The sequence below is a fragment of the Cryptomeria japonica genome, chromosome 9 (assembly GCF_030272615.1).
Source record: "Cryptomeria japonica chromosome 9, Sugi_1.0, whole genome shotgun sequence".
Taxonomy (NCBI): Eukaryota; Viridiplantae; Streptophyta; class Pinopsida; order Cupressales; family Cupressaceae; genus Cryptomeria; species Cryptomeria japonica.
The window spans coordinates 600,423,739-600,446,509 of NC_081413.1; the positions used below are offsets into that span (position 1 = coordinate 600,423,739).

The 22,771-nt window shown below is 42.3% G+C and overlaps 1 protein-coding gene across 2 annotated transcripts in view; it reads left to right on the forward strand.

Annotated features, from left to right (window-relative positions):
• LOC131074510 (endoribonuclease Dicer homolog 2) overlaps positions 1 to 22,771 on the forward strand; it is a 305,149-nt gene that overhangs the window by 10,948 nt on the left and 271,430 nt on the right. The gene's annotated exons all lie outside the window — the stretch shown is intronic.

Consider the following 22,771-nt stretch of genomic DNA (forward strand, 5'->3'; position numbering starts at 1 on the left):
GAGATGACGACCGAACGACGGGACAACGAGGTGGCGAGTACATCATTTCGTACGGAAGTGGAAAATAACATCATTGAGCAAATCTTGCAGATAGAGGTGCCGATAAAGGTAAAAGACCTTCTAGACTCTATGCCACAACTGAGGACTGCCATCCTCACCAATGTGCAAAGCACCACAGTGTCGAGTGCACCACAGGTAGGGGTTCCCGCCACCGCATCGTCGAGTGCACCACAGGTAGGGGTTCCCGCCACCGCTTCGAAGAGTACACCACAGGTGGAGGTTTCTGTCAGCCCTTCGACTGACCCGATGTTACTAGCCTTGAGTAGTGGTAGACACCCAGCTGTGGTAGAAATGGGTATCCGTGGGACCATCTTGAAGGACACCATTGTGGACGGGGGATCTGGGGTGAATGTACTACCAGAAGAAACATGGAAGCGGCTGGGGAAGCCCACCCTTTGGCCACCCACATTCAACCTGGTGGGAGCTGACCAACACGGCATTAAGCCACTCGGCCTGTTGATGGCCCAGCAAGTGACAATTTGTACGCAACCATTCTTGTTAGATTTCGTGGTTATTCCTTCGAAGAAGAAAGGGTATGACGCCATCCTGGGGAGAGTGTGGTTGATCAACGCGAGGGTAAACCACAATTGGAAGAAAAATACACTTTCCATGGAGAAGGGAGGGCGGAAATATACCATTGACCTACACACCCAAAATGTCGGCGAAGAGCTCGCCTCTTCCGACTCAGAGGACTCTAATAAAGGGGAAGGGGGTCCCGATGAAAGCAAGGGCAAGAACGCGATGGAGCCGAACAGTGAAGGGGTGCTCAAATTGGAGGGATGTTCTGAAGATGAGGTATGCTCACTTAATGGGCTCTTCCACTGGCAAATGGAGTACGAAATGTTCCAAAGCTATAGGCTCGAAGTAGAGGAACCAGAGCAACCAACAAAGGTGTACCTGTCGGAATACAAAGAATATTGGAAGGGAGATGCCCCAAACCCTAGTGACATAGATAATCCGAAGAGTGTTGGCAACGATTGGAACCTTGTGTGGAAGACCTCAGTCTTCAAAATATTTATTGTTCTTCTTCTTCTTATGTACGGGAAGGAGACCATGGTCCCTGTAGAATTTGTGGTTCCAGGTCTTTGGATGGCCATGGAAAATAAACTTGCCACCAATAGGTTCAAATGGAAACCCTACCACGAGAAGTGCGTAGGGGACCCGAGAGGCCGGAAGGACACCCGGGAGTCCGGAGGGGGACCCGAGAGGATGGAAGGGGACCTAAGAGGCCGGGCAAGTGACTCGAGAGGCACGGGACAAAAGCAGGAGACTTTTGGGCGAGGAAAACCGAGAAGGGTGAAGAGCGATCCCAGAGACAGGGGACTCGAGCCGAAGACTCCCTAGACAACTTGAAAAAAAATAAAATAAAAAAAAATGGAAAAAATCGCACGGTCGTACGACAGCGACCGTACGGTTCAAAAAAAAAAAAGAAAAAGAAAAGGGAAAATGGTCACCGTGCGGTGGAATCACCGACGGTGGCACCACCGTGCGGTGGAACCACCGACGGTGACACCACCGTGCGGTGGAACCACCGACGGTGACACCACCGTGCGGTGGAACCACCGACGGTGGCACCACTGTGCGGTGGAATCACCGACGGTGGTGTCACTGTGCGGTGGAACCATCGACGGTGGCACCACCGTGCGGTGGAATCACCGATGGTGACACCATCGTGCGGTGGGAGCCACCGAAGGCAGTCACCAAGCAGCCCGCAGAAGAAAAAAATGCCGCCAAACATCAAAGACGCCGCACAACACCACCGGGACGAAAGAACAAACAATCCCGCACACTGCCATCACCGCACAACAAGGGGTAAAGGGAAGAAGACGTCGAACACCGCACCACCACGCGACGCGAAGGGTAAAGCACGGGCCGACCGCCACAGGTAGACCAAGCAGCTGCACGATTGGAGGTGCCAGTGCTGTTGTTGACCGGAGGTATGTCCGTACGATAAGAAGGGTGTCGACCACACGGGAAGGTGGCCGCACGATCGGAGGTGCCAGTGCTGTTGTTGACAGTACAGGGAGGTTGTATGGCCGGGGTGCCATCAGCGACATTACAGTGCCTAAAAAAAACAAAAAAACGACGACGACCAGATTTAAAATGATTCGCTGGAGTTTGAAGCCAGGACACTAGAAATTCAGAGTGGAAAAGAAGGGTTTTCGGCATCTTAAAATATCACTGAAATGCTGTGCGCCATGGACTCTCGTATGGTTTTGAGGGGTGTAAATTGGTGTTGGCGGCGGGGGCGCTGCCCCTCGACCCCGCCCTGTACTGCGACAGGGAGCGCACCTGGGGCGCTGCCCCAGGACCCCGCGAGGGGCGCTGCCCTCGACCCCGCGGGGGCGCTGCCCCAGACCCCGCGAGGGGCGCTGCCCCTCGACCTCGCTGGGGGCGTTGCCCCCTGACCCCCAGTTTATTTTTGAGCTATAGAATACCACGGGAAGTGTTGTAGTTGTTCGTACTGTGAGAAAGAAGCCTGCAGCTACGCATTGGCGGGGAAGCCATAAGCCGTAGAGGGAGACGGATTTGGAGGTTGGGAACAAACAGAGTTTGAGGGAAGGCATTGCAGGTCTGCGCAGTTGTATGACACCAAGGAGTTATTCAGTTCAGTTTTTAGCCTTTGGGGAGTGTGATGGAGGATTTGAGGTGTCTCCTAGCATTTGTGCCAGCGGATTGTGGCCACCTCCAGGCATGACTGCTACGCTTTGAGGAACTCGGAGTATGTCTCGGCTGGATGTGAGGTTGCCTTGGTGGATGCACAGAGGGCTCGGGAGGAGCTGACCACCAGGTTGGAGGCAATAGTCGCGTGAGACTTAGTTCAGCGTACACAGGAGTTGGATGCCGGGAGAGTAGCACGGGTGGCTATCGAGGACAAATTGGCTAGGGAGACAGTATCATTTGAGTAGCAGTTGGTGGAAGCTAAGACTGAAAAACGTGTTTTGCAGACAAGTTTGGGTTAGGGACAGGAGGACTGTGATGGCAAAGGAAGCAATATTGGTGAAATCCGCACTTGAGCATCGGATGGTAGCAGAAAAGGGTTTTCAGGCGAGGACGCAGCAAGTGTATAATATCCGGGCCCAACTGGCGTTAGTAGCTCCTGCCATTCATCTCTATTTTGTATTAAGTCGTTGGAGTCGACTTCTTTTCTTGGGGGGGATGATGTTGCCGGGAATAATCATTATGTTATGTTGTTATATTATGTTTATGTTGTCGTCGGTAATAATGAGTTACGGCGGTCAATTAGTTAGCCGACGGGTAGGTAGTTGGAGTCACGACGGTTGTGTCGTACCCCTTCGGGTATTATATATTGTGTACCTTTTCTTCGAAGTATAATCATGTGAGTCTTGTCAGATGTAATGTTATAAGCACTTATTGTACATGGACTGTGGAATTAATACAGAGGCTGGTTATTTAATATATTTCCATTATGTTCTGTGCATTTACTTTCTGCATTTAACCGTTTACCCGAGAGGGCAAACATGGAACAAGATAATCTCTTGCTGGTATGACAGGTACAGCAACAATGAAACTACAACAAACTCCTCATGTAGCCATTTTGCCACCAAAATAAGGCATAGAACCTTCACTCCAAAACAAGGCGACTCCAAACAAAGAGATTTTAATCTCAATGACTAGGTTCTTTAAGAGATATTTCCAACACCCTCTGAGTATGGTATGGCCCCAACAAGGACAGTCGTATGGCCAAGCAATAATAAATCTGCTCCATGAAATTTGTACAGCCTGCAAGTTTAATGACTAATTTGATTCCAAACAACAAATAAAAATAAACTCAAGAAGTGAATCAGTATTCTCAAACCTCAAACCCTTCAGCATAGTTCAAATTCAAAACCCTCAAACAGATCAGCAGTAATGAAAGATAAAGCAATGAACACTTATGCACAAGAGAACACCCAACAAGGGAAAAACCACGGTGAGAAAAGCCGCTTGGATCTATTGTCGAAATCCAGCCTCACAAATAAGAACAAGATTACAATTTGTTTTAGGGGAGCACACTCCCTAAGGAAGCACACGACTCCTTGAAGGACTTGTTGAAGAGGTTCACTATCTCAAGGCAAGACACAAGGACCTGCTGAAGAGATTTACTATCTTAGAGCAAAATACATGAAAAAGCCTTCAGCTCACAGCCTCCATCAATCTCTTGAGAATGTAGCTGCCCATGGCTCACTGCCTCAAGAAACCATTAAGTAACTCAGCTCCAAAATCTTCCACCACCCACTTTTACCGCTTCATACTTCGCATCTCACAGTCCCACTTGCAATGGATTTGATCCTCCATATATATATCCTCCACAAGCAAGGAAAACATCAAATTAGGTCGGCCATAACAGGAGACAAGCAATGATCCCAACAAGTTGGCCTCAAAACATATTTGAATCAGTATTCTGTAATGTCCCCTTCTCCTTAGCACGTGCAATTGTGTCGAGGTTGGCGTATATTTGACCCTCGTAGGCCAAGGAGTTGTTTAGGGGGTCGACATGGCGGTGATTGGTGACTTCACATCTCTTTATTATTTGTTATTTGATGTTATAAGGAGATAAGACGTATCGGGAGACGTGTTAATTTTATTTAATTATTAAATTAAAGGTACATTAAAATAACATGTTTAATTAAATAATATAAAGTGTACCTAACCTTATCTTCTAGAAGGTGATTGTGACGTATTATGTAATGGATAAATAGAAGAGAGGGAAGACATGTTGGGCATCAGTGGTTGTTATCTCTTGAATTGAGTTGTGGAGCCAAGGGTTGTTCGCAGAATAGATCCTAGGGAACGATACCTCCCTTTGATCAGCATAACTGAGGAGGTGAAAGACCCTCTGAAGGGTTGCGAGGAGAGTGGAGAGCATCCAGCTTTTCACATCGAGAATAAGGAGTTTCATATCAGATTGAATAGTGCTTCAGACTTGCAGATTTTATGGGATCGCCTCGTGTTGGTGAGTGCATTCCTTGAACCATATTCAGTGACTTCCCTAGAACAGCTAGGCGATATCTATTGTAAGTGTTTGGAGGCAAATCGAAGGTATAGGGTGCTGCCATTAACATAATTGCAGATCGTGGTTCCCACGATTTTGTTCATGCTGTCTCCATCATGCATCGATATTGACAAAAAGGACCAGCGATAACATCTAGAGGTTGAGGCGCCATCTTTTGATATTTTATATGGTATTTTTGGTGACAGTTCGAATTGTATTGTGAAGTTCGATTTGAGGCAGGTTCGTGGGCTCTAGACCCTCGATTTTGAGTTTATGTTGTTGATTTTTGTAACTAGGTTAGAAAATAAATAGGATTCGGATTGGCTTAAGGCATCATCCGAATCCTTATAGGGCAGGGCCCTATCTATTGTATTTATGTGTAAAATAGGGCTGGCCCCCTTATATCCTCCACGCCAAACATAAAAGAAACTTATGCTTCATTATAGGGCCGACCCTATATTGAAATATACTAAGTTATTGTTATATGCAAAATGATTTTAGCGCCCAAGGATAAATGGGCCGACCTAGAGATAAGTAAGAAGATGAACCTCATATATATTTGAGCTACTTACAAGGTTTAACACAAGCATTCATTCAGCGAATATTTATCTCTGTTATCAAGCAGCGAACTACCTTCAGTGATCAGCGAATTTCATCTAGAAGACAGCTAGCAGCGAACACATCCAGTAAACAGCGAACATCATCAAACAACAAACCCTATTGGTATTGCAGTGGTAGCATAGCAAACTTGCTCAGGAGCACAGCGATCACCTTTGGAGGTCTGCAAATTCCATTTAAGGGACATCGAACTTCATTCTTGTGACTGTAACTTCGGCAGATAAGCTCTCTATTCAGTGTGCCCTAGGTTAGAATTATTACTGTGATTAGTTTAGCTTCAAGTGTGAAACTCATTGTAATTTCAATTGGTTATTGCCTAATCAGATCTGAGGATCTGTTGTTGCTGGGTTTTTCCTCCTAGAGGGAGGTTTTCCCAGGGTACTTGTGTCTTTGTGTTCATTTTGCTTATCTCTATTTATCTGCAACAATCTAATTAGGAGCTAATTCTGATTTCTGGGTTCCTATATTAATCTGAAAAGCTAATTTCAACATATGTTTCATGCTTGGTTTCAAGACATTGAAATGGATATTGCTTGCATTCCTCATCGCTTACCTTGGGCACATTCATAACAGGTTCCAATACATTTCTTCCATTGTATTTTCAGTAATGCATGGTGTTTGTCCTCAGACACAGTCTGAGAATTAGGGTACATTTCAGTCAATGTATTAGAGCTTGTAATAAGTCTTGAAGTAAGTAAATAAATAAGGGTTCCAACCATATAGGGCTGCAACTTATATTAGTGGATTCTGAGGTTGTATGCCAACCATTTGACAGAATGACAGCAATAATATATGTCTGATTTCAAGTTCTATTTGCTTCTTAATTACTTGTGATTGCTGTCCAGACATTTCTATGATATTATCTCTCTATGGTGAATGACCTTACATAAAGAATCAGTATTAGATGTCCCTGATATCCACCTAAAACTAAGAACAGCAGACTAAACTATGGCAGCCAAGTGTTCGATGAAATGTGTAAGTGAAGAATATTAAGATTTTAATTTACAGTGTTCCACGGGTGTTGGGGACGGGGGGACGGGGGGACGAGGGGGACACATTTCCGGGACGGGGGGACCAAGGGCCTAAATTTGGGGACGGCGAGGGGACGGCAGGGGGACGGCGACAGGGTGGTGGTGCTCATATATATACATATAGTACTTGAAAAACTAGTTTTGAAAAGATGTATAACAGTATAATAGTATAAGAATTAGATTTCAAATGAAACTATAGGAAATACCAAGATTACTTAGATTAGTAATACTAATTGTTAAATGCTAAATAAAATTTGACAAATGAAATTGTCAAATTGGAGATTTCTCATTTCTATCATATGAATATCGAAAAAGGAAAACGAAAATAGTAATACGAATATCTGATGCCATTGCAAAGTCTATAATAATAAAGATGATTACATAATTCATCATTACAATGAGTTGAGTAGCCAAATACAAATACGTGTAGCAATAGCAATACAAAAGAGACTAGAGTCAAAGACAAAATGACAAAACTCAAAATGTAGCTAATGGAGGTCTCTAATCATCTGCGAACTCCTCCTCACTGGAACTGCTAGACTCTTGAAGATCAAGGTCCCTCAAGCTCACACCAACTAGCCCTGTATCTGAAGTGGTAGGATCATCCTCATCAATCTGTGAAGGCTCCTCTGGCTCTACATCCCATCGTGCCGCTGGACTCTCCTTGTACACGAGTGTCTTGTGGTCTATGAGACGCAAAGCACTGTGTATAGCCACAAGCTTCGCTGCTCTCTTAGAGGTAAGTCTGTTCCTCTTAAGAGAGTGGATGAAGCTATATGTAAACCAGTTCCTCTCAGCAGCTGAAGAACTGGAAACCTGGGATAGTAGACGGATGGCTAGAGTGGTGGTCAAAGATTTCGGGCCATGACAAGTCCACCACAAAAGTGGGTCCTCCTGTGCCATAGTGTCTCTATCCATCTTTGCCGCATCTGAATAACCTCTAAGAGTGGCAAATTTTCCCCACTCAGTGCGCATTGTGCCGGCATCTCTGGAATCAAACATCTTCTCTATGCACCTAAAGAAACCCGCCTTCACCTCATCATCCTCAATCGGTGTCATTCTACCCGGTCTAGCCTTGTACCACTTAGGATTCAAGGCAAAGGCAGCCATATGCAAAGGAGTGTTCAACTTGTCCCATCTACTCTGAATGATAGGCCGGATTTGCTTATTGTAGAATGCTAGAGAGGGGTCCTTCACTCGCACAGCAGCCCTCATCTGGTCAAGCATAGAGTCAATGCACTCATACACCTCTCCAAGGTTAGGTGCATCCCCATCCCCATATCTGATCACCTGGAATACTGGAGAAATGATGGAGACAATGTATTTCGCATCAGTCCAAAACACATCACTCTTCACTATCTCCTTCACCCTTCTCCCTTGCTCTGTCTTGGCCTCAGCCCACCTATTCCACTCATTAGTCATAACCATGAGTTGCAATGCCTCTTGCAACTCAATCATTCTCTCCAAGAGAATGAAATAGGATGCATATCTAGTCTCAACTGGTTTCAAGAACTCCTTCTTCGCGAAGGTCCTAAAGAGTGCATGTGAAGTGTGGTGGTTGCAGATAAACATCTGCACATCTCTCGCATCGGTGACCACTCCTCTAATCCAGTCAATCTTCCCCATGTCCTTGAGTGCATTGTTCATGGCATGCACACAACATGGGGTCCACCAAATGTGTCTATAGGTTGCCTCAACGAGTCTCCCTGCTGCTCTACACACATAGGCTGCATCTGTCACTACTTGGACCACATTTTGTGGCCCAACCTCCTCAATAGCCTCCCTGAGGACCTGAAACTGGAAATCAGCATCTTTACGATGCCCTGTACAATCAACTGCTCTAAGGAAGTATGGGCCCTCTGCACATGTGACCATGACGTTGATGAGTGGACGATGGCTAATGTTCGTCCACCCATCCATAACTATGTTGCACCCCGATGCCACCCAACATGCCTTCATCTTCTCCATCAAAATATTGATCTTGGAATAGCTTTTATCCAAGATCGAGGTCCTCATTTTCGTCTCCCCTGGTGGCACAGTAGATGGTCCTCCCTTGGCCACCATATCCATCATCTTCCTATAATAAGGAGACCGTGTAACATGAAATGGAATGCCATTGGCAAAGAAGAAATTGCCAATGGATTCATCTATCTCATCTCTCAGCTGCACATTAAACATATCAGCAATGGGGTTGCTCTGTGGTGTATGCAACCTACGTTTCCCAGCCCTGGCAGCAATAGAAGTGGAAGTAGATGGAGATCCAAACATCATTCCTCCCGCCTGCGAAGCATGAGAAGTATGTGGCACTGGCACATTCTGGTTGTCGTGAAGTGATGCCCTAGCAGACAAAGTAGTAGGCATTGAAATATTTGTGTCATCTGGAACCCCCCAAAGCCTGTTAAACTCAATTCTGTACTGTATATTTTTGGGTTCCTCCAAAAACTTACAATGTTTCACGCCTTTTCCTCTCCAAAACAGAAAGTGTGCATTCACCTTGCTAATGCTACCGAACCATTCTCTGTCACAAATATTGCACTTCCACTTCCTTGTTCCCCCACTTAAATGTGATGCAGTGCCTTGTACTGATATTCGTGAAGCAAACTGTTTTAGAGGAGACTTAGGATCAAAATGACCCCTAGCATATGGTGCCAACAACTCTGAAGGGCAACCTGTACTAGCTGGTGCACTTGCCATAGAACTAGATTGGGCTCCAGGATCAGCCCCATGGTCACCCCCCTCATTTTCAGGTTCATATTCTGAATCATTCTCACTATGAGAATGGATTTCCATGTCATCTTCACTCATGCCTTGGGAGCTCATTGTGAAACTGACACTGCATTTCACAAAATAAAAATAAAAATAAAATCAGCCTTGTTTAACAATATATTTTTAAATTTTTTTCCTATTCATCTCAAAATGAGATTTGATGTTGAATCTTGAGGGCAAAATGACCCTCAAGATTCAACATCAAATCTCATTTTGAGTCTTGAGATGAATAGGAAAAAAAAAACCAAAAATGACATAGAACAATGAAAATCAGAAAGTAAAACAAAAAAAAAACAAGAAGTTGAAAAACCCTACCTTGTGCTTGAAAAATCTCTCCAAAATGTAGAAGAATCTTCTTCTTCCTCTTCTTCTTGCTTCTTCTAGCTCCTATCACGCTTGCAATCACTTTTCTCACCCCTTCAATCAATCTTCTTCAAGTATTTCCTCCTCTTCAAGTTGCTGGAAAAAAAATCAGTTTTCCAAAATGAGAGTGAAATCCAAAATAAACATGCTTTTGTGTTGTTTTGGGGGGTAGGGTGGGGCCCACGTCCAAATAGGGTTACCCCTTAACCCCCCCCAAAAGGCACATGTTTTAAAAAAACTTAAAAAAGTGCCTTTTTTCGCGTGGGAACGCGGGAGACGCCCAGGCGTCTCCCAGGAGATGCCCAGACGTCTCCACGTCTCCGTGGGAGACGCGGAGACGCGGGGACGTCTCCACGTCCTAGCGGCGTTTGGGTGGCGGTGGCGGGATGGCGGGGGACGTCGCGTCCCCGAGACGTCTTTGACGGGGGGACGCGCCCAAAAAGGGGGGGGACGCGTCCCCGTGGAACACTGATTTTAAATCAGAACTTAGCCAGCGACATTACAGTGGTATCAGAGCTTTTATCCTGCCATCCTGTGATCAAAATTGGTGAATGAGTGCAAGGGAAGTAAGGTACTATAACAGGGAGCAGCGGAGACAGTAGTACCAAAACCCACAGGTACCTAATGTAGACACATTATCAGCGGCATTGAGGGAAAGATACGCTGGAAAAATGGCGGAAGATGACAAAGATGCTTGGATAGAGAGGAAGTTTGACACCATGTTGGACATGATGTCAAGATTGTTGGGCAAGATGGAGTAGTAGTCCAACACTGACACCAATTACCAAAGAAATGAAGCTGAACACAGCGGGAGCAATGAAAACATCAGAAATGTTGAAGGAGATAGGTCTGCCCAAAGGACTACTACGAGGGGATCAGCCTCTGAACCTCTCTTCCCCACTTTCACACCAAGGGGAAACCCTCCTGTAGTTACTGCTAACACATTTGGAGATGAAGCAAGGCAAGCGTACCAAGAGTATACTGCATTACCTGTTGATTTCAAGGACCAATGGACCTTTGATCAATACATGAATCAAAGGAATAGAAGAGGTGGAGCTAGAAATGATCATTGCAATCCACCAAGGAATGATTATCAGCAGACACTTGGTAAGATACCTATGCCTTATTTTGATGGCAGCAATAAATGTACAGCAAGGTCTTGGGTGCAGAAGCTTGATAATTATCTTTCCTTAAGACCAACGCCGGAGGAAGATGCAATTAAGTTTGCCACTTTGCATTTGGAAGGGGTTGTCCATGAGTGGTGGTACCACGGGTTAGTAACCCTTGGTCATAACTTAATCCCCACATATGCAAAATTTACTGAGAAGCTCATTGACAAATTTGATGTAAAGGACCCTGAGGTAAGTTTCCGTGAGCTAGCTCAACTTAAGCAACATGGCTCCCTTGAATCATACATCACGGAATTTCAGCAGCTGGCAGTCATGGTTCCCAGCATCAGTGAAAGAAGATTGGTAGTCCTGTTCACTGAAGGACTAATGGAACTTCTCAAAGGTTGGTTGAAAGCCTTTGAACCCCCCCTTCTCTGCAAGAAGCAATTAAAAAGGCAAGAGGGATGGAATTTGCAGCGCCTACCAGCAAGTTCTCTTCGAAAGGATCTTCTTCCTATCGCGATAATAAGAAGTTTCAGAAGAAGGATGACACAGATAAGGAGAAGTCCACTTTCCCTCTTGATCGTGAGACATTGAATGATTTGAGGAAGAAGAAATTATGCTTCTATTGTAAGGGGCCTTATGATGCTAATCATGATTGTCCCTTAAGGCCTAAGGGAAAAGCAAACAGAGCTATGTGGACATTATATGAAGGATCAAATTCTGACCAGCAAACTGATGATGAAGATTCCGAGTCAGAGAAGTCAGAATAAGGAGGAGAAGTTGAACCTGAGGTGAAACTCAAGGAGGCTCGCCTCACTAGCATTCATCATGAGGGCTCTTTCAGGATGAGAGGTGTTCTTGCTGGGCAGAAAGTCATCACACTTCTTGATACTGGTGCAACCCATATTTTCATTGATGCAAGGCTTGTGGAAAGATGGGGCATACACACTGAGGATTTTGAGGGAATAAGAGTGAAGGTTGCTGATGGTTACACTCTTAAGTGTGTTAGGATGATACCTAACTTGCCTATGCACTTGAATAATTTTGAATTCAAGGCAGATTTCTATGTTGTGAATATGGGTGACACCGATATGGTTCTAGTCATGACATGGCTGCATGATATTGGCATATTTACTCTCAACCTCCGTGAGATGGAAATGAGGTTTGAAATGGATGGAAAGACACATGTGTTGAAGGCACTCTGAGACACCAGCTGTAGGTGATTTCATTCAGGAGGATGGAACGTCTCTTGCGTCATGACATGATCGAGTGGGCAGAAGGATGTGTTTTGAAGCCTATGCAAGAGGAACAACAAAAGCCCATCTATCCACCTGACATCCAGGAGCTGAGGAATAAACATGACAAGGTCTTCAGTGAGATTCCACCTGGAGCACCACCTGATAGGGGAATTGAACACATCATTGAGTTGGAGGAAGGGGCTAAACCAGTGATAATCACTCCCTACAGACATCCCAAATGGCTCAAGGATGAGATAGAGAAAACTATCAAGGAGCTGTTAGCTATGGGACATATCCGACCTAGTAAGTCACCTTTTGCTTCATTTGTAGTTTTGGTCAAAAACAAAGATGGAACATTACGTATGTGCATATACTACAGATTGCTGAACAGGAAGACCATCAAGAATAGGTATCCAATTCCTAGAATTGATGAGTTGTGTAATATCCCTTGCCCAAACTGACTGATTTTGGCTCAAGGAATATTGTCAAACACTTTGTATGCTGTCTTTCTCTATTTTGATTTTTGTATTTCAGATTGTTTGATACACTTTGAAAGTTGCCAAGAAATTTAGGAAGTTCACCAATGATGTTGACAATACCTCTTACAATGAACTAGTATGCGAGTGTAGTTCTTTTTGGTATTTTCAATGCATATACATGAAAACTAGATATGGAATGCATACCTACAGCCAACTGACATTTCGACAAACAACTGGCATGCAACTATTATGCTGATCATATATGCTATTAAAAGGACATTTCGTCAAACAAATGGTATGCAACATATATCTTCTTTATTGAATTCATTCCTAAGTACAATGCTGCTATGGATTTGCCAAGACTAATTGGCTTACAAAAAGACTACAGCAATGCCAAATTTGATTCTAAGTTATCACTTACAACAGCAAAATTATATGCCTAAGATTTCAATACTAGCTACTAATAGTTGCAAGAGGAACCTGATAGTAGTGATGCTCGATGATGGAGATGAAAGTTGCAATCGGAATCAAGCACAAATACTGTAGCACGGCACTGTTCACGCGCACTGTTCATGCGCACTGTTCGCGGGCACTGTTCATGCGCATTGTTCATGCATACTGTAGCGGCAAGAACAAACTTTTAAAAGAACGATTACCAATGGCTGCCAATGAATCTTCAGGTCTGCACTCGATAGTCCTCAATATTCTTCAAACCCTTTCTGTTATTCCTTTACTTTAAGCACAAATAGAACTCTAGAGTGAAGCTCTCCTGAAATGCCAAATTCAGTGGATATTTCACCACCTCAAATGGTTGCAACACTGAGGAATTGACGTTCTCCAATGGCTAACTGAAATCAAAAACCCTTGGCTTCTTCTCCCAATTTCATATCAAATGCAATTGACAATAATTCGATGATAAGAAAGAACCTCTCATGTTAATTTATTCTTTCCTTGTAGGAGCTCACTTACTTTTCTTCCCAGTGTGGGATAATTTTTTTTCTTATATTTGCACCTTATAATATTAAAGTGACTTTATTATTATAAGTTAGTTAATAACTTTATAATAACATTAAAATATTTAAATAAATCACTTAAGTCACTTAAACTTTAATATCTCTTGAAATACTTGTCAGATTGCTATCTTGTCTGAAATAGGAATCTCTCCTCATAATTCCCCATGTGACCAAACACACTTTCTAAAAATAGAAAGGGTCCATCTCTATTACCCCTGACTTACTATACATAGTAAGTATGGCAAATGGAGTCCAAATGATATCGAACAAAGGCCAATTCCCTGAATGTTGGAGAAGAATCAATCCTCAGAAGACCCTCTAACCATCCACATTAGCCTACGAGGGTCCAATTATAGGCTAATCATTGGCTAGCATGATGTCACTAGCTAGAAGGGGACATCACAAGTTGATTGATGAGCTCCATGGTGCACAATATTTTTCTAAAATTGACTTAAGGTCGGGCTATCACCAGATACAAGTTAGGGAGCAAGACATTGAGAAGACGACATTCTGATTTCATTGTGGTCATTTTGAGTTTGTGATTATGCCATTTGGGTTAACCAATGCACCTGCCACTTTCCAGTCTACAATGAACAGGGTATTTCATTCTCAGTTGCTGAAATTTGTGCTAGTCTTCTTTGATGACATTTTGGTGTACAACAGGACTTGGGCAGAACACATTGCACATCTAGTTATTGTTTTGGGTATTCTTGGCAAGGAGTCTTTTTATGCCAAGGAATCCAAGTGTGACTTGGGCATGACAGAGTTGCTTTATTTAGGTCACATCATCAGTGCAGAGGGTGTACGCATGGATCTCGATAAGATCAAGGCGATTGTAGAATGGCCTACACCTGAGAATTCGACACAACTTAGGGGTTTCTTGGGCTTGTGTGGTTTCTATCGCAGGTTTGTTAATGGATACTCTCGACATGCAGCTCCGCTCACTAATTTGACCAAAAAGGGAGGTTTTGTTTGGTCACCCGAAGCACATGAGTTCTTTGAGATGTTCAAACGAATCATGACCACTTGCCCAGTACTCGCACTGCCGAACTTCAGTAAACCCTTTGAGTTGCAGTGTGATGCTTCAGGTGAAGGGATTGGGGCTGTCCTTATGCCGGACAAACATCCTATTGCATTTGAGAGCAGGAAGTTGAGGGGTCCTGAGAGGAGCTACAACATTTATGACAAGGTAATGTTGGCCATCGTGCATGCCTTGGCCAAATTCAGGTAGTATTTGGTAGGTAGCAAATTTATAGCAAAAACAAACCACAACAACTTGAGACATTTCCTCGGGCAGCGGGATCTTAATGATAGACAACAGAAATGTGTGAGTAAGCTGCAATCATATGACACTGACATTTCTTTTGTCAAAGGGTCACAAAATGTAGTGGCTGATGCACTATCTCGCCGCCCTCATTTAAGCTCCATGGCCCAGATTTCAGAAGATTCGAAGCACATGATTGTGGCGGAATATGCCAAGGACTCTTGGGCTTCAGGTTTCATTGAGGGGTTGATTCATGATGATAGATATACCATTGTGAATGATTGAATCATTTACAAGGGAAGGATCTTTTTGACCCCAGGATCGATTGTAAAGAACATAGTGATGAGAACCTTTCATGATACACCCATGGCAGGTCATCCTGGTTACTACAAGACATATAAACAGGTGCGGGAAAGATTCACATGGAAGGGTTTGAAATCAGATTTTCTTCGTTATGTTAGAGAGTGTCCTGTGTGTCAGCAGAATAAGTAGGACCACACATTCACTGCAGGTTTACTTCAGCCACTTCCGATTCCTGATAGGAAGTGGGAATGCATTTCCATGGACTTCATTACAGGTTTACCCAAGGTGCAGGGTAAGGATTGTATCTATGTAGTGGTTGACCGCTTGACTAAATATGCCCATTTCTTTTCGATCACCACTAGACATTCAGCTACACAGGTAGCAGAGTTGTTCTTCAGAGAGATAGTCAGATTGCATGGTTTACCTCGGAGTATAGTGAGTGACAGAGATAGCAGGTTTATGAGCCATTTCTGGCAAGAGCTTTTCAGACTCTATGGGACTGAGCTCACTCCGAGCACCAGCTACCACTCGCAGACAGACGAACAGACATAAATAGTGAATAAATGGGTGGAGGGATATCTCAGGAATTACATTGCGGGGCAGCAGAAGAGTTGGGCCAAGTGGATATACCTTTGTGAGTATTGTTATAATACCACTTACCACCTTTCTATTCAGATGACACCATTTATGTCATTGTATGGGTATGAGACACCTAGTTTTATGGATCTATTGTTCAGTGATAGTAGAGTGCCTAGCGCTGGAGATATGCTACAGGAGAATCAAGATATCATGAGAGCCCTTCGAGAGAATCTTTAGAAGGCACAAAACCAACAAAAGCAGTACGCAGATCAGAAGAGAGTAGAGAGAACATTTGAAGTGGGCGATATGGTATATTTGATGCTACGGCCGTATAGACAGTCTACTCTCAAGAGGAGCGGTGCCGAGAAACTTAAACCACGATACTATGGACCTTACAGGATTATTAGGCGTGTGGGAGAGGTGGCTTATGAGCTTGAGCTACTGAGAGATAGTAGAGTGCATAATGTCTTCCATGTTTCACGCCTCAAGAAGGCGTTAGGGCATCATGTGACTCCTTCCACGACTTTGCCACCCTTGGATGATGAGGGTACGCTGATTTTAGTACCTGAAGCTATCTTGGATGTTAGGGAGAAGCGGTTGAGGAAGAGAGCTATCAGGGAATATTTGATTGAATGGAAGGATTTGCTGGTTGAGGATGCTACTTGGGAAGGTGAGGAGATCTTGTAGCATCCTGCATTGAGATTGCTTGAGGACAAGCAATTTCAGGGAGGGCGGACTGTAATGTCCCCTTCTCCTTAGCACGTGCAGTTGTGTCGAGGTTGGCCTTAATTTGACCCTCATAGGCCAAGGAGTTGTTTAGGGGGTCGACATGGTGGTGATTGGTGACTTCACATCTCTTTGTTATTTGTTATTTTGATGTTATAAGGAGATAACACGTATTAGGAGACGTGTTAATTTTATTTAATTATTAAATTAAAGGTACATTAAAATAACATGTTTAATTAAATAATATAAAGTGTACCTAACCTTATCTTCTAGAAGGTGATTGTGACATATTATGTAATGGATAAATAGAAGAGAGGGAAGACATGTTGGGCATCGGTGGTTGTTATCTCTTGAATTGAGTTGTGGAGCCAAGGGTTGTTCGCAGAATAGATCCTAGGGAACGATACCTCCCTTTGATCAGCATAACTGAGGAGGTGAAAGACCCTCTGAAGGGTTGCGAGGAGAGTGGAGAGCATCCAACTTTTCACATTGAGAATAAGGAGTTTCATATCAGATTGAATAGTGCTTCAGACTTGCAGATTTTATGGGATCGCCTCGTGTTGGTGAGTGCATTCCTTGAACCATATTGACAGTGACTTCCCTAGAACAGCTAGGCGATATCTATTGTAAGTGTTTGGAGGCAAATCGAAGGTATAGGGTGCTGCCATTAACATAATTGCAGATCGTGGTTCCCATGATTTTGTTAATGCTGTCTCCATCATGCATTGATATTGACAAAAAGGACCAGCGATAACATCTAGAGGTTGAGGCGCCATCTTTTGATATTTTATATGGTATTTTTGGTGATAGTTCGAATTGTATTGTGAAGTTCGATCCGAGGTAGGTTCGTGGGCTCTAGACCCTCGATTTTCAGTTTATGTTTCATGCTTGGTTTCAAGACATTGAAATGGAGTAAGGCGCTATCATTGGGGAAGAGTTCGATTGGCTTAGAGAGACATTGGACACCTATTAGCAGATTTCATTCTCAGAACTTCTATTGGCAGCAGTAGGGTCATCACCTGTCAAGGTTCGATCTAGCATTTTTGAGACTCATTGCTAGTGGCATCTTCCTTCCCATTGGGCACCTCCTTGTGAAGAGTCATCACCAATGGAAGGTATAAAAGAATAAAATCAAACCATAGGAGAGGATCATGGAAGAAGAAAAGAGGAAAAGACAGTGGAGTCTGTATAAAAGAGGAAATCTAGATTAAATATTATCAGTATCAGAAAAGCAGACTAGTATACTGTATCATGCTCATAATCATGTGCTGGTTTACATTTATGTTATGTTATGTCTGCATTCTATCAAGAATAATGAGCATATATATAAATCTAATATAAGTTATAGATTTTGGTATAAATATATATAAAAGAAGTATTGTCAATAAGATTTGAATTTGTTAATAATATTATATTAGATTTATACTTAATTTCATTTATGTACTGTAATGTCCCCTTCTTAGCAGTAAACAATTCAGTTGGCCGTTAGCCTATTCCGGAGGCCCATAGGCTAGTCGGGAGCAGAAATTACGGTTTCCTATTTCCTAGGAGGATTCCTTGGTGTTTTTAGGGGTGTATTTGTGGGAGTTTGACAGTTTGGATTTTGGATTCCTTTTGGGTTTTCAGAGAGCTACAGAATGGTTTGACATGCATCTGCATCGGGTAACTTTTTTCAGACTTACTATTTTTAGTAAGTTGTGTCGGCTACTCAGAATGTGGTTAAAATGCATTTGGACACACTTACTATTTTTAGCAATATGCTATTTTTAGTAATTGTAATTTTCAGCAGGGTTTTAGCAGGTGAATTTAGATGGCTATTTCCGACAGGTCAGTTTGAGCAGTTGGTCTTCCAGCACTTTTGGAGCTATTTTGGCAAGTTTGATCTTATGCTGGTCGAATTCATGGTTGAGGAAAAATATCTTATAAGTGAATTATTTTTAAGGCATGATGGACGCTTTAGAAAGAAATATGTTAATTTTATGAAATAATTCACTTAATTACCTTGGATGCCATAACACACTTTATGGATATTTTTATAAAATATATTTGCTACCTTGAGGGTGTCGATTTGGTGATAAAGTATTATTTTTGACTTAAGTTGGCGTCCCCTTTGTAGGAATTATATGACTTTAGCTTGAGTCAAATATTTATTTTTTCTTGGGCGTCCAAGATGACATTGGATGTAATTTTATTTCATTTCATGACAATTTGGAGGGAATTGAATTTGAATTTGGAGCATCAAAAAGTTATAAATAAGAGTTGGGCTCTTGTTTTTGGTATCCATTGCAATTTCAATGAAGTGTTGTCGAAATTATTCTAGACTATTGCTACGAGGGATGCATACCTCCTAGTACCTTTAGTTTCAAGCTTGAAAGATAGCCCCTAGCTGAACATTGTGACTGTTTCTCATTCAGAGGAGCAAATTGAGTTCAAGAGAGATGAAGATATTTGTTGTTTTCTGATTTTGGAGTGTTGTTTTCAGTTTTTAGGGTTTGCTGGTTGTATGGAGCTGAAAGTGAAATGGGAGTTCAGTTGTTGGTTCTGGGTATTCGTCCTATGTTTTCTTCATGGCTATGCGATTCAATTTGCTAAGTTTCGTGACTTTTGGAGTTGTTTTGCATTTTATGGAGAAAATCGTCCTATTTCCTAGGCTGTACCATGCTGAAGGGTGCATTGGAAAGCGTGGATTGATGTTTTGATCTGAGTTGCAGCACTTAGTTGGTTTTGGTTTGGATGCCTTGGCTCTAGGGACCATTTGCATTTGATTTCAAGTCATTCGGAGCTATGTGGAGAAAGTTATGAGCATTTAGGTGACTTCTATTCTTGCTGGTCTGTTATTTTCAGTTTGCTGTTCTTCATACCAGACTTGATCTCTTTACCCGTTTGGATTCTTTTCATATGCTGGATAGTTTGTATTTGTTAGAGGATCAATTCCTAACATTTTGGTGTGTTTGGATATCCATTTGCTATTGTAATCTACATGTTAATGCTCTCATTGTAACGCTGTAATCAGTAGTACTGATCAGCCTTGTTTAATTGCATTTTACATTTTGTATTTCCACTGAAAAACGTGGAAGAGGATGGCCTAGCTGCCTATTTGTTACTCTCAGTTGGTTTCATAGTCCTCCCACTGAATAAGTGGTTGAGTGATCTTATTTTCAGTCTTGTAATAATTGTCCTCCTGTTGGAAAGTGGTTGAGTGATCTTATTTTTTAGAGTTGTAATAATTGTCCTCCCACTAGAAAGTGGTAGAGTGATTTGCATTAAGTTGTTCTTGCCCGCTGAACAAGCAGAAGGGGCTAGCTTGCCGCCCAACATTGTATTTTTAGTTTGTTTTTGGAGTTAACGATCCCCTATTCACCATATGCTCTCACCTTCCCACACTGGGCTCTTGGCGATCAGAAGCGGAAGGGTTATCTTTCATTAGTATTGTATTACTCTTCCTAACCTTAACGGGTGCTTTGTTGTGTGTAAAAATCTGAGAAAACTAAGGGGGTCATTTCAGTGGTATCAAAGCTGGTTTTCCTGCCAACTTGTGTGTTCAGTTGATTAGAGATCTCCATGACCGATAGAGAAGTCCGTTACTACAACAGAGAGCAAAAGAGACAACAGTATTAGTTTCTTGTAGTGCCGGTTGAAGAGACAGCAGTATCAGTTTCCTGCAGTGCCGGTGGAAGACGACTACTTTTTGGGGGGGCTGTTGTTAGGGGTCAATAACACATGTTAGTTTGAAGTTGAGATGGGTGTTTATGTTTGGTTATGTTGAGTTGCCGAGAGGTTCCCGTGGGGTAGTTGGTAGCTAGTGACGGTTGGCAACTTGGCCAACCGTCGAGTCTATTTATGATTCGGATAGAACCTCGGCAAGGATGGTATTGTATTGGCATATTCTTGAGAATTCAATAAAGATATCATTCTTCTGGTATAGCTGTTTATTGTTGTTACTTATGCTTTGATATATGAATGTTCTGTTACATGAATAGTTGGTACGTGTGGGAAATCCTTGTTTTATCCATGAGTTTACCAACCTCACATTAAGGACTAAACAAAGGCCCTAAGTTCATTACTAGCTTGTTCACTCATGTTGTTTGGCTCCTTTTTTCCTTTCTCTTTCTAATGCCCTAAGGGTTCTTTGGCTATGTTGAATCAACTATTTCCACAGGGTGGCAGGAAAGAGGCTTTGATACCACTGTAATGTACCTTGCTGTACCTGCCTTGCCTTCTTGAACTTCGTTACTCCAAAGGTTTGATTAGGGCAATAAATCGGATCTAGGGTTCCCTGCAACATTATAGACATTGCAATATATATATATATATATATATATATATCAGCAATAATAGTAAATTAGTTACACAACCGTTACATGCAAATAGGCCCGTTCAGGATGTTGGGGGACGCTCCAGGTTGGCTGGGCTACCCATCCAAACACATCATGTCTCTTAGGGCTCATAGGGTTACTTGAGGATGGGACCAACATACCCTTGGCTTGGACCCCTTATTCCGAATGGGCTAACAAACAGAAAAAAGCAAGAAGATAACAAATGTCTATAGGGAACAAAGATGAATGAATTCAAAATATGTGTTACTTGGTAATTATTTATTCATCCTATTAATTGGAGAGTTGGTTAATTACCTCTGGCTTGATTTCAGAAGCATGACTATCATTGATTATTATTATTTCCTTAATTCATATTATTGTCTATGAATTATGTTTATCTTTTCTGTCGATTACTAGAGTACATCCTTAAGATTTATAACTAAACCTGATATTACAGATTGTATATTTGACAGGGAGGATACCTTCTGGCACGTTTTAGGTTTGATTAATTTATGTAGCAAGAAAATTTATTTATAGATCCAAATTTGTGATTGACTAACAATTAATCTATACAATTACTTTGATTATATCCATTCCCATTGCTATTAAGGTGAGTTACAGAAAATCCCATTGAAAACAATTTGCATACATTTAATGAACGATAAACCATGGACGCACTGTGATACCCAGACGGATAGGTCTGGGAACGTACCAGACTGCCGACGATGGGGAGGGGGCGCTCTATATGACTAGCCGCTGGTTCTTCATCGTTGGGAAGAACCAGTGACTCACCCTCCGCATCGTTTCAACCTGATACATTCACAGGCTATCTCGTTGGTTATTGAGCATCGTAATGAAACTAGATTTATATTATGGCTGAGTAATGAGGTTACTTGTTTGCAGATTCTCCTTGTGATTTTCTCCTTGTCACCTCCTTCCACCGTGCTTCCCTTGGTGTGCGTGGTTTATACCTTTTGAAACCACGCGGCCCCCTTGGAAGCATGGCGTCTTTTGCAGAGATGACTTGGGAATGGATGCATTCTTTCATTACTAATATTAGTAAGGTGTAAACACATTTAATCTGTCAATATAATTTTATTAATTTGAATATTTGGAAAATATAGATTTATGTACAAATCGCATACAGTTATGCTTCTAATGATTCCGCTGTCTATACGGGGATATGACATAACCCCTGTAATCTGTTATCAGTTGTGAAATCCTATTTTGTATTTGTATGTTGGCCAGTAGGGTGTCTATTATCTATTATCTTTTAGTTTTATATTGTCTCCTTTTTGTACTTTCAGGTTAGAAATACACAAAATACAGAAAAATCACAAATACCCCCATCATACGAGGGAGCTGCCCCTCTCAAACATAGAGGAAGATTGTGAGTTTTATGCAATCTTTCCCATTGTTGGTGTGGTTGTGAGTGCTCTTCGGGAAAATATGGTTAGTTTCAAAGAAACAATCACAGTGACAAATCTGTTTACCAACGAGTAGTGTTCACAAAGTATTATCTGCAACTGACATACTATCTCTCTTACAGATGTTTTGTGCAAGATTTTATTGAACTTAGTATTATTCATGTTGCCTCAAGGAAAAATGCATTGTTGATATTGACATCCTTGGAGTCCTCCCTGGGATTGTTTTTAATAGTTCTACAAGATTCTTGACATCTTGTATTTTCTGATATTGTCAGATTTCAGTGCATGACTTGATTGATCTTGGAATATGATTAAAAGAACCCGTAACAAAAGACTTGCTAAGATAGAAGGTCTCAAGTATCAATGTTCGAAAATTTTAACTAAAACTTTAGTTTGGTTAGTTATTGATCTTACTATGAGAAACTTCAATCGATGAAAGCCACATTCAAGTGCAATTTATATACATTTTGTGAAGGCCCC